The 12,654-nt window shown below is 37.4% G+C and overlaps 2 pseudogenes; one reads left to right on the top strand and one right to left on the bottom strand.

The window, feature by feature from the left end:
- Positions 1-733: 733 nt before the first annotated feature.
- Positions 734-1,484, top strand: LOC102823544 (annotated as a pseudogene).
- A 9,528-nt stretch (positions 1,485-11,012) lies between these two features.
- LOC102840043 lies at positions 11,013-12,036 on the bottom strand (annotated as a pseudogene).
- Positions 12,037-12,654: the final 618 nt, after the last annotated feature.

The following is a 12,654-nucleotide window of genomic DNA, read 5'->3' as shown; positions in this document are numbered from 1 at the left end:
GCCTAAACTTCAGATTAAATTCAGAGGGCTGCTATCCAAGGGCATTGTGATATTACACGAGAATGCATGTCTGCACACCTCTGCACATACTGTTGACACTCTACAAAAACTTTGTTTTGAGGTATTAAAGCATCCTCCATACAGTCTTGATCTTGCTCTTTCAGACTTTCAATTGTTTGGTTTCCTGACAGCAGCTCTTCAAGGATGAAGTATCACCTCATATGAAGAAGTGAAGACAGTGGTGTATTTATGGCTTGTAGTTCGGCCTAAAACATTTTTAAATAAGGGAACATGAAAGTTTGCTGACAGATGGACAAATTGTACAAAAAGCAAGATTATGTTGAAAAATGATGTATTAGTCTTTTCTAAAAGTTGATTAAAATAAATTCTACAGCCAGTGTGTGGATAATTTTTGACTCATTCACCTATATGCATGCATACTGTTTTTAAGTGCCCGTCGGGTTGGTTCTCACTTTATAGGGTTTCCTAGGAGTTACTTAATGAGTTTGAACGGCTGACCTTGCAGTTCAAACTGACCTTGCAGACCAGTACTTATGCTATATACATATATATCTTAGGGTGGTGCTCTAGGATAAGTACAGGACCTCAAGGTCAGTTTGAGCCACAAGATATGGTGGTTCAAAGCCACCAGCTGCTTCTTAGAAACCCTACACAGGGTCTCTGTGAGTGAAAACTGACTTGACAGCACTTAATAACAACAACATAAAAAGTAATGGAACTGGTGCAGCCAATCTGCGTCCCGGAAGGAGAGAATCTACTAAACAGAGCGATGATCCCTTCTCCAGCTAAGCACAGAGCCAAGATGGATGATATTATGGTTGTAGCTCAGGGCTCCTAAGCCTCACGGGATGTCAGCAACCATCCTGATGCCATCAAGTTGCAAGAGAATCCAAACTCCCAGCCGCTTTTGAAAGCCTGTTCTTGAAATTGAGGGCATGATGCAATATCTGATGAAAAGGGCCCCACATATACCAGCTATGGTGCCGTTTTCTCTCCACTGCAGAGTGTGCAGAGTGTGAGAACCTTCTTCAAAACCGACAGCCCTGCTTGAGCTGGACCGCCGTCAGGCGAGGGGCTTGTTGAGTGGCCAGACCTCCCCAACAAATACCAAATTGGAGAAATTGGATTCTCAGCAGGTGTTGCAGCTCTGCCTCCACTATCAGGATCACCTGCATCAGTGTGCAGAGGCCGTTACTTCTGATCAGAATGCTTTGGTTAAACTAATAAAAGAGATGGATCTGTTAGTAAAAACCCTCTTTAGCTTCACACAGGAGCGCCAGAGAAGATATGCCAAATATGCAGAGCAGATCCAGAAAGTCAATGAGATGTCTGCCATCCTCCGCCGCATACAGTTGGGCATTGACCAGACTGTACCCCTGATGGAAAGGCTCAACAGCATGCTGCCGGAAAGCAAGAGGCTGGAGCCCTTCAGCATGAAACCAGACCGAGAGCTGACGCTATAGAGCTGCGTCTCCCACCCTACCCAGCAGGCTGCTATTCTGTGTGACAGAGCCTGGCACCATCACCCAAACCCTGAGGACATTTGGAACCAAAGTCATGTGGTATGGCCAGGATTTCAAGCTCGGTGGAGGCATCGGTACTCCCGGAAGCGGATGCGAAGCAGTTCACTGGTCTGAAAACTGACTCTGCGCTAAATCGTTTCCTTGATGTGTTTCCTCGTGTAAAATGACCCAAACTAATAACTGAAGTTGGAACACTCAAATTATTAGGAATTCTTTACAGAACTCAGCATTAGGCATTATTATTTTGCTTAGTTTTTTTTTTTAATTGAGAATGTATCATCTAGTCTATCTAGTTGAGTAAAAACATGATGAGAAAGAGAATTATTTAAAGAAGCTCTTTGTAGCATTGATGGCTTCATGAAATTTAATTCACATGGCTTTCTAGGCTTTGGGTTATAAACATAAAGAACTAATTTAATCTGGAAAAAAAAAGAAGTAATGGATAATGGAATTTTCTATGAACTTTAGAAGCCCCCTCATATCTTCCATAAAGGACATAATAAGAAAAAAACTGTATAACTATCTCCATAGACACTGAAGATGCTTGAATAAAATTAAATTCACATTTCTGACAAAAAGAAAATAATAAAATAAAATTGTATGGAGACTTCTTTAGAATATATTTCATAATGTTCATAAATAATAAGATAGTTTATTTAATGGGGAAAACAAGGGAAACCAATGCTAAATATAATACAATCACTAATTTATAAAGCAGCAGGATATAAAATAATAACATAGAGGAACGCTTGTCTTTATTTTAACAAACAATCTATAGGAGTAAGTCAAAAAGTATTGCTACAAAATCAGAAATTTTTATTAAAATTTCAAAATGTGAAGATATTGTTTCTCAACATATTCTCCATCTAGGTCTATACACTTCATTTCTAACCCTTTCCTGAAAAGCCTACATTCTTCAATTACTACACGTCAAAATGGCAGTTTGGGTATCCTAGAGGGAATCAAATTTTATTCCATTTCAGTTTTCTTTGAGTTTTAGGACAAAAACAAAATCTGAAGGGAAGAGATCAAGGTTGTAGAGTGGATGGATACGTTTCCAAATTAAATCCACATAGGACAGGCCTTGCTACCCTAGAAGAATGAGCAGTTGCATTGTCATGATAGAAAAAAAAAAAAAAATGTACCTTCAGTGCAATTTTCTTGGCCTTTTTCTCACCTATACAGTTTTCAGTTTTCTTAAAACTCCTTCCTAACAAACCCAGATGATTGTCTTGTGTCCTTTGAGGAAACACATCAATATTACCCCTTGGAAATCTCAAAATACAGTTGCCATAACCTTCTGAAGTGACCTCTCTGCTTCGAATTTAACTGACTCAGCAGATCCTCTTGGAAACAAATGTTTTGACTGGACATTTTTGTTTTGACGGCACCCTAAGGAAACAAGTGTATTACTGATAGAATTTGTCTGCAACTGTGTACTTATTGCAGAGACGTGTTTAAAGACATTTTATTTTGAATAAACACAAGTATGTATGAACTGAAACACAAAGCGATACATTTTTTGATAATTAAAAGATAGGAGTCCTGGTGTGGTACTGTAGGATAATAAGCACTGGACCAAAAGGTCAGTTTTAACAGAAAGATCGGCAGTTCAGACTCACCAGCTGCTCCTCAGAAGGCCTACACAGGTTAGCTATGAGTCAGAACCAAGTCAACAGCATTTAACAACTATAATAGTTAAGAGATCCAAGGAAAAAGCGGACTGCTTTTACAATGTTGTTGTTGTTGAGTGCCATCAAGTCTATTCTGACCCATAGTGACCTTGTACAGGGTTTCCAAGGAGCAGCTGGTGAGTTTGAACCACTGACCTTGCAGTTCAAATGACTTAGCAGTCTGATGCATTAGCCCACAGTGCCACACTTTACAATAGGAATTTTAAAAAGATACAACAGCTAAGTAAGTGTTGTATCTTTTTAAAATAACATGAAATATTCAAATTTAGATGAGAAAACTTTGAAAACTCTTGAAAGACACAAAATGAGGCTTGAACAAATAAAAGATAACTTTTGTTCTTCGATAGAAAGACTCAATATCAGAAATGTGTCATTTATCTCCAGTTAATACGTTTAATATGACTTGAATAAAAATACCAAAAAAAATTTTTTTTCTGGAGCTACACAAATTGATTCCAGAGTTCTTGTGCAAAAAGAAGAGCTAGAAAAATGAAAAGCAATGCCATTATCAGATATCAAAACATATGTAAAAGCTCTTTAATTCAAACAATGCAGTATTGAGGCATAAGTAGACAAAAAGAAATTCTATAAACAGACCCCAAACCACCTAGCAATTTAGTTTATGGTAAACAGGGAATCTCAAATCACTGTGGGGAACATTCATTTTAAAGAATAATATTGGGACAAACTATTGTAGTTAAGTGTGGCTGAGTCCTCATAGTGACCTTGTATAAGGTTTCTGAGGATTGACTAGTGGGTTGGAACCACTAACCTTGTGATTAGTAGACCAGTGCTTGTCCTATAGTGCCATACCAGGACTCTGGACAACATTTAAAAAACAGATAAGTGTTATATTTACAATTCACACTTTATATCATAATAAACCCCTGATGTATTTAAGAAAACAAAATAATTCAAAAGGCAACAGAAACACTGATGAATACTAGTATAATCTGGAAGTGAAGAAACTTTTAAACTATCTCATAAAATAATAAAGTTAATTTAATAAAAATGAAGAAATGTTACACAAGATATATCCGTATTGTGTATATAAAAAGTTGTGTAAAATATCAAACTACTGTAAGCAAAGTCCAAAGATGAATGATAAACATGTTGTTTACAATCAAGAGGAAAAAGACTAAACATTCAACAAAAAAGCGGGCATTATAAAGACAGAAACACAAATGATTTTCAAAATGCTTGATCTCATTCATGAGAGAGCTATAAACTGCACTGTGATATCAATCTTCACTTCTCAGATTGACAAAACTCTAAAAGCATGACAGCGTGAATTGTTGGCAAGGCTGAAAAGAAAAAAAAAAACACACAAAAAAACAGTTCTCTCAAGAAATGCTAGTGGGATCACAGAATGGTCCAACCTTTATCAAAGGGAATTTTTGAAACATTTCACAAAACTACATATCCAATTGCCTTTTAATCTGCCACTTTTCATCAAGGACTCTTCTTTGTAGTTACTCCCCCACCAATATGCAACAACATACTCAGTGTTTTACAATGTTTTAAGTGTCTACAAACAAGGGACTAGTTAAATAAACTATAGTCAACTCACTGTGATCCTAAATGCTAGTTGTTGAAGAGTAGATTTTGACTTGTGGATGGATGGATTAAATGTGTCAGAGTACAACAGCACTCCAGGTGCATTAACCATTTTCATCACCCAGGAACAAGTGTCAAAAGAATGGAGAAGATCTTAATGAACTGGTATGGATACGTTTTCAGATAATAATTGGTATGGACAGATTGTTAAGGGAAAACGCAGTGGATATTTTAGTATACTACTTTTGTGTACACAAAGTCACTGCATCAAAAGGATATGGTTGATGTTTAATTGTTTCAAGAGGTAGCATACGATCGAGGGCCAATGATACTGAAGGAAGAAGTCCAAGGTGCATTGAAAGAATTGGTAAAGAACAAGGCAAAGGGAAGTGATGAAATACAAATTGAAATCTGTCAACAAAATGAGGAGGCACTGGAAGCACTCACTCATCTATGCCAAGAAATTTGGAAGACAACTATCTGGTCAACTAACTGATTGGAAGAGATCTGTATTTCTGCCCATTACAAAGAGAGGTGACCTAATGGAATGTGGAAATCATCGGAAAATATCTTTGATATCCCAAAAGAGTACAGTTTTACTAAAGGTAATACAAAAGTGGCTGCAACCATACATTGACAGAGACCTTCCAGAAGCACAACCAGACTCAGAAGAGGACATGGAACGAGGGATATCATTGCTGACATCAGATAGATCTTGGTTGAAAGCAGATACTATCAGAAAGATGTTAACCTGTACTTTATTGACTACACAAAGGCCTTTAATTGTGTGGATCATGACAAGCTATGGATAACATTGTGAAGTATAAGTATTTGCAACACTTAATTGCATTCATGAGGATCCTGTACATGGACCAAGAGGCAGTTTTTCAAACAGAACATGGGAACACTGAATGATTTTAAATTAGGAGAGTTGTATGACAGGATTGTATTCTTTCACCATACTTATTCAAACTGTATGCAGAGCAAATAATCTGAGAAAGTGGGTTATATGAAGAAAAACATGGCATCAGGATTGGAGAAAGATTCATTAACAACCTGCAATATGCAGCTGATACAACCTTGCTTCCTGAAAGTGAAGAGGACTTAAAATATTTACTGATGAAAATCGAAGACCATAGACTTCAGTATGGTTTACATCTCAATGTAAAGAAAACAAAAATCCTCACCACTGGACCAATAAACAACATTGTTATCAATGGAGAAATTATTGACATTGTCAAAGACTTCGTTCTTCTTGGATCAACCATCAACACTCATGGAAGCAGCAGCCAAGAAATTAAACAACATATTGCACTTGGCAAATCTGCTGCACAACACATTTTTAAAGTGTTGAAGAGCAAAGATGGCAGCTTGAAGACTAAGGTGAGCCTGACCAAGCCACAGTGTTTTCAATAACCTCAGATGCATGCAAAAGCTAGACAGTGAATAAAAAAGACCATAGAAGAATTGATGCATTTGAGTTATGGTGTTGGAGGAGAATATTGAATGTACCATGGACTGTCAAAAGAACAAACAGGTATGTGTTGGAAGAACTACAGCCAGAGTGTTCCTTGGAGGCCAGACTTTGTCTCTCATACTTCAGACATATTATCAGTCACTGGAGAGGGATATCATGTTTGGTAAGGTGGAGGGTCAGAGAAAAAAAAGGAAGACCCCCCAGTGAGATGGACTGGCTAAGTGGCCCCTTCAAAGGGCTCAACCGTGGCAACAATTGTGAGGTTGGCCCAAGACTGGGCAGTATTTTGTTCTGTTGTGCATAGGGTCGCTATGAGTCAGTACTGAGTCTATGGAACCTAACAACAACATTTTTGTGTGTAAGTAAAGATAAGAAATAAGAATACATGTATGTGTTTGCTTAATTTTGAAAAATAGGCAAACCAGAAACTAATGAAAATTGTTGCTTATAGAAAGAGTCTGGAAATGAGGAATAGGAATGATGAAAATGAATAAGAGTAAGAGTTTCAAGAATATGTTTTTATATACATTTTATTTTTCATATTATTTTGACCTAAGTGCTTTACATATTCATAGAACAAAATTAAATCTGAAATGAAAACAAAAATTTAACACAAATAGAAATGAAGAACCTAAATGTTTATAACATCGATAACATAATCAAAGATTTATTTCAAATAACTTTTGGCATAGTACTCTGTGAATAAGATAATGTATTCTAAGGACAATCAACAACAACAAAACTCTCCAAAGAATAGCTCACTAATTAGTTTACCAATACTATTTTATGTGTACTGTAAGATAAAGCAAATATATTTGTACTAGTGTTTATGGGAATAAAGATTTTAGTATAAAAGACAAAACAACAGAAATTAGAAATCTATAATGGTAAATTCAAGTCTGCTGTATCAATATGAAATTATAGCACTGTAGCATGCTTTCAGGTAAATTCTGACATATAGTGGTCTTGTAAGACAGAGTAGAACTGTCCCCAGAGGGCTTCCTAGACTGAACTCTTTACCGAAGCAAATTGTTAGGTCTTTTCTTTTACTGAGTGGCTAATTACTGAGTGGCTAATTGGTTCAAACTGTCAACCTTTCAGTAGGTAACTTGAGCTCTTAAACATTGTGCCACCAGACCTCCTGAAATTATACTGTTAGAAAACATGTATTTCATAGATCTCTTTATTGCAAGAATCTAGGAATAATTGTTGTTGTTAGGTGCCATAGAGTTGGTACTGAATAATTGTTGTTGTTAGGTGCCATAGAGTTGGTACTGACTCACAGCGACTCTATGCACTACAGAACGAAACAGTGTCTGGTCCTGGGCTAACCTCACAATTGTTGCCATGCTTGAGCCCATTGATGCTGCCACTTTGCCACTCCATCTCACTGGTGGGTCTTCCTCTTTTTCTCTGACCCTCCACCTTACCAAACATGATATCCATCTCCAGTGACTGGTCCCTCCTGACAATGTGTCCGAAGTATGAGAGTTGAAGTTTGGCCATCCTGGCCTCCAAGGAGCACACTGATTGTACTTCTTCCAACACAGATCTGTTTGTTCTTTTGGCAGCCCATGGTACTTTCAATAATAGCAGCAGTGCAATTCCAGCTCATGGTACTAGGAATAATATCAACAATGAAATTCCAGTAATAAAAAACACACCTAGTTTTTGGCAGTCATGGTACTAGGAATAATAGCAGCAATGAAATTCCAATAATAAAGAAATACCTAGCTTCCAGATCTTTGTTTTTAACTACCCATACCATAGCCAGATAATAAAAAAATCATCATTATTAAGTGTGACACATTGACATCATGCTCCCTAACCACAAAGTGATGCAAAATGAAGTAGATAATGTGTTTGCCAAACATCTTTAACTTGCATGTCATCATGACTCTAGACTGTAACTTCCAACTTACAATATATCCAAGGGATGCAGGTACAAATTAAATGGCACCATGGTAGGAAAGGAGTCAGACAAGAACAGAATGATACTACAATTACCATTCTATTCTACTGGCAAAGTAGTCTTGCATTTAGATTGATAAATTCATGACATTCAATGGGCTTCACCTAGCACCAGATTCACTCATTTTTTAAAAAAAGACTCCGAACAGATAAGTACACTACGTGCACATCAACAACATGTGAAATTCTTGTTACTCCCAGGACCCAGCTCATGTTTGGAGCATGGGTAGTCAGCAGTCATGAAGTTGAACTTGTGCAGAGCTGCTTTGGCTCCAGGAAGTTATCAGATATTGTTTCATAAGTAACTTTTGGTGCTCCCTTAGGAGTATGTGATTAGCTTACACTCGCCAGTGTAGCTGCACCTCATCAGTACTCATTTCCCAATACTAGATAACCAACTTAGAAAATGAGGTATAGATAGGTGCCTGGCCCTGTTCTCTCATGTAGTCTCATTTATTTGGATCTGATATAAAAAAAAACTCCTGACAATTCCTTGAGTATATAGGAAAGGGAGATTCCACCTAAAGTCAAATACTTAGAGGCTAAAGAAAGGGCATAGTATCAGCTGCTGAACCTTCCGGTACAGTGGCACAACTGGCCTAAACTCTTCAGAGGTCATGAAGAGAAAAATACTGGAGAAGGCTGTTTAACATTTACAAAGACTTAAAAAAAAAAAAAAAAAAAAAAGGAATTATCTAATGCAATTCATGAACTATGATTGAATCCTTGTTCAAATAAAATAACTATAAAAAACCTTTTGGGATGATTTGGGAAATTTGAATACTAGATGTATTATTAATTATATATATCTAATATTAGTGTTATTTTAGAATGATTGTTATTTCACCTAGGTGGGACATAAGTATGTTAATTTTATCTTTCACCTTTTCTGTATGCTTTCAACAATTTCATAAAAACATCTGGGATAATAATACTAAATGTAATAAAAAGGATGACAATATTGACTTCTTGTTGTTGTTGTTAGGTTCCATCAAGTCTGTTTTGACTCATAGTAACCCTGTGCATAACAGAACAAAACACAACACTGCCGGAACATATGCCATCCTCACAGGTGTTACATTTGAGCCCATTATTGCTGCCACAGTGTTGGAGGTCTTCCTTGTTGGGAGTCTTCCTCTTTTTAACCGACTCTCCACTTTACAAAGCATGATGTACTACTTCTGGGACCGGCCCCTCCTGAGAAAATGTCCAAAGAACATGAGACAAAGTCTCACCATCCTCCCTTCTAAGAAACTTTCTGGCTGTTCTTCCGAGATACATTTGTTTACTCTTTTGTCAGTCCATGGTATTTTCAATACTTTTTGTCAACAGTGTAATTCAAATGTATTGATTCTTCTATAATTTTCCTTGTTCATTGTCTAACTAAGGAGCTCTGGTAGCATAGTGGTTACGAATCGGGCTGCGAACCTTAAGGTCAGCGGTTCAAAACTACCAGCCGCTCCGTGGGAGAAAGATGAGGCTTTCTACTCCCGTAAAGATTTACACCCTCGGAAACCCTGTACAGGGTCGCTATGGGTCGGAACCGACTCGATGGCACTTAACAACAACAACAATTGTCTAACTTTAATATGCTTATGAAGCAATTGAAAATATCATGACTTGGGTCAGGTATACCTTAGTCCACAAATTAACATCTTTGCTCTTTAACACTTTAAAGAGGTCTTGTGTAGTAGATTTTTCCAACGCAGCATGTCATTTGACTTACTGTTACGTCTTCATTTCTTGACTGCTGCTTCCAGGAGTGTTAATTGTGGATCCAAGCAAAAATAAGTCTTTGATAACTTCAATCTTTTCTGCGCTAATCCTTTTTTTTTTTTTTTTTTTAAATTTCATTTAATGTGGGAGACGCTAGAAGCACATAGCAACCTTGGCTGAGAAACCGTAAGAACAACTGTCAGCCTTTAGCAGCAATACTTGCAGTCTCACAAGAAAAGATTCTCTTTTGGAAGCTTCCAAAGGCTTTGGGTCCTATGTTGAGATGTTCTCAAGAATCATCCATAATGATTCTATACATTTCAAAAACTAAAGCAGGCATTTTTAAAAAGAGGATCTTCATTTTGTTTACTTTACACTTAAAATGACTCCCACCTTTGTATTTTAAGAATTTTAAAAATCTTCATTAAAAAAACACCTCACATTAATACATTTTATTAAGTACATTACCTCAACAGGTATCTCAAACATGCTTTTCAAACAATTTAGATGATCAGGAATCTAAACAGAAACAGAAAAATCACATTTTTATTGGTGCCTTTTGACATTTTTAAGAAAAATCCAGACATACTTTAGATTTTCTAATGACTATTTAAAAAAGAGAACAAGAAATAAATTTCTAAATATGGTCAAATCAACTTGCTTTTTACATACCTGGAAGTAAAAGAATATCTCTTTAAACACTACCATTTCTAATTTTTGTACATAATATAGTGTATCTTGACCTTAAAATCACATAACATTCCAAAAATTAGAACTCTTTAAATTTTAGGAAATGATGTATCTAAGATTGTACAGAAGACTTTAAAATCAAATGAAATGTAATATATATGATTTTAATTTTTTCATTTCCATATATTCTACCTACATAACAAACTAACCAGATATCCAAGTCATATCAAGTGATTTTATCTTCTCACATTTCAAATGAAATGTTGGTAACCTAAAAATAGAAAATTTGTCAAAAATGGCAATGTGCAGCAGGGTTACACATGTCATCAGCAAGTGTTTTTCAAAGGAATCAAATGCCACAGTTTATACTTTTCTTGTTTGTGATCCCAAAACAGGCAACATTTTCATTTCATCCACTCTATTCTTACGAATTTGAAAAGCATGTGTTATTCATTTCCCACAAGAACAACTGTTCACCATACCAGTTGAAGAAACCCAATTTGGCACTGCATTTTGGGCAAAGAAGCTGCCCATATATCACTCCCAATAGAGTGGATTCCATCCACAATACAAGTTGAATGAAATAAGATGTATATTGAGCATGACTCCCTGTTGTAACAATGAAAGATGGTGTCATTTTCTTGTGAGCAAAAGCTATAGGACCACTTCCTTCATTATGATTCAAAATGCTAGAACTTCGAGATAAGGATCGCCTGTACTTTCGACATTTGTAGAGAGACTCATCTTTCAACCCTTGTGAAACAGTGGTTGGGTCAACAGCAAAGAGTTCCTGAGGTAAATTCTGAAATTCTGGATACTCTTCTGTAACCTTTTGTAAACGATATTGCTTATAAATTGGACTAGAGGTATCCATGTCACATCCTATTGCTTGGTACAATTTCAGCTGCCACTCAAACCCCTCATTCATCTTAGCCTCTGGCTTGACAGTCTGGAGGTTTTCATAGGCTTTTTCAAAGGTAAGTTGGTCAGTTTTCATCATAGAGGCAGTCACTACAGCAACATTTCGACTAACTCCTGAATGACACTGTACCAACACCTCGAGGCCCTCCGTACAGGCCTGGCCAATGAAAGCCGCGCACCCATCGAAGTGACTGAGCAGGTCGACGTCGGGTTTGTTCAGCGCTGGCACCAAGAGGCACTATAGACCCTCGATCTCAGCGCCTGTCTTGAAGCTGGGTTCCTTCCAGTCCACCATCAGTACGGCAGTAATGCCCGCCTCCCTTAGCTGGTCCGGCTCCTCGAAGGCCTCTGAACCACCTAGATAAAGCCCGGGCCGCACTTCCAGTATCTGCCGAGCGGAGCAGCTCGGGCTCGCGTTCCAGCTGCCGTGATCGCAGCCATTGCTCCGGTCCCGAGGCTCCAACATGGCGGCGCCCAGAGCCCAGACGGCCGTGGGCTTTCTCTCCACTTATCTTGACGTAAGGATTTTAGTTTTCTTTACAATGAGGTGCAATCCATACTGAAGGCTGTCATTGTTGAGCTTAATCAGTAACTATTTCAAGTCTTCTTCAAAGAGATGACAGGCTATAAATGAGTCTTCTTCTAATCCTGAAGCCACATTCTTCATATAATCCAACTCTTTATATTATTTGCTCAGCATACAAATTGAATAAGTATGGTAAAAGGATAAAACCCTGACACACATCTTTCCTGATTTTAAACCATCCAATATCCCCACTACCTCTTGGTTTATGTACAAGATCCTTATTAGCATAATTGATGTTGTTGTGAAGTGCCGTTGAATCAATTCTTACTCATGGCAACCGTGTATAGAGTTTCTGAGGACCAGCTGGTGGGTTTGAACCACCAATCCTGCAGCCCAATGCTGATCCTACAGTGCCACACCAAGAGTCCATAGGCAAAATTAAGTGCTCTGAAGTGCAAATTCTTCAAAATGCCATCCGTAGTTTGTTATGATCCAAACAGCCCAATATCTTTGCATAATTAAGTAAACATCTTTCTGGCATTCCTTGCTTTTAGCCAA

Source organism: Chrysochloris asiatica, unplaced genomic scaffold (assembly GCF_000296735.1).
Source record: "Chrysochloris asiatica unplaced genomic scaffold, ChrAsi1.0 scaffold00033, whole genome shotgun sequence".
Lineage (NCBI taxonomy): Eukaryota > Metazoa > Chordata > Mammalia > Afrosoricida > Chrysochloridae > Chrysochloris > Chrysochloris asiatica.
Note: the sequence above shows the minus strand (reverse complement) of the source record. Positions and strands in the feature narration are given on the sequence as shown.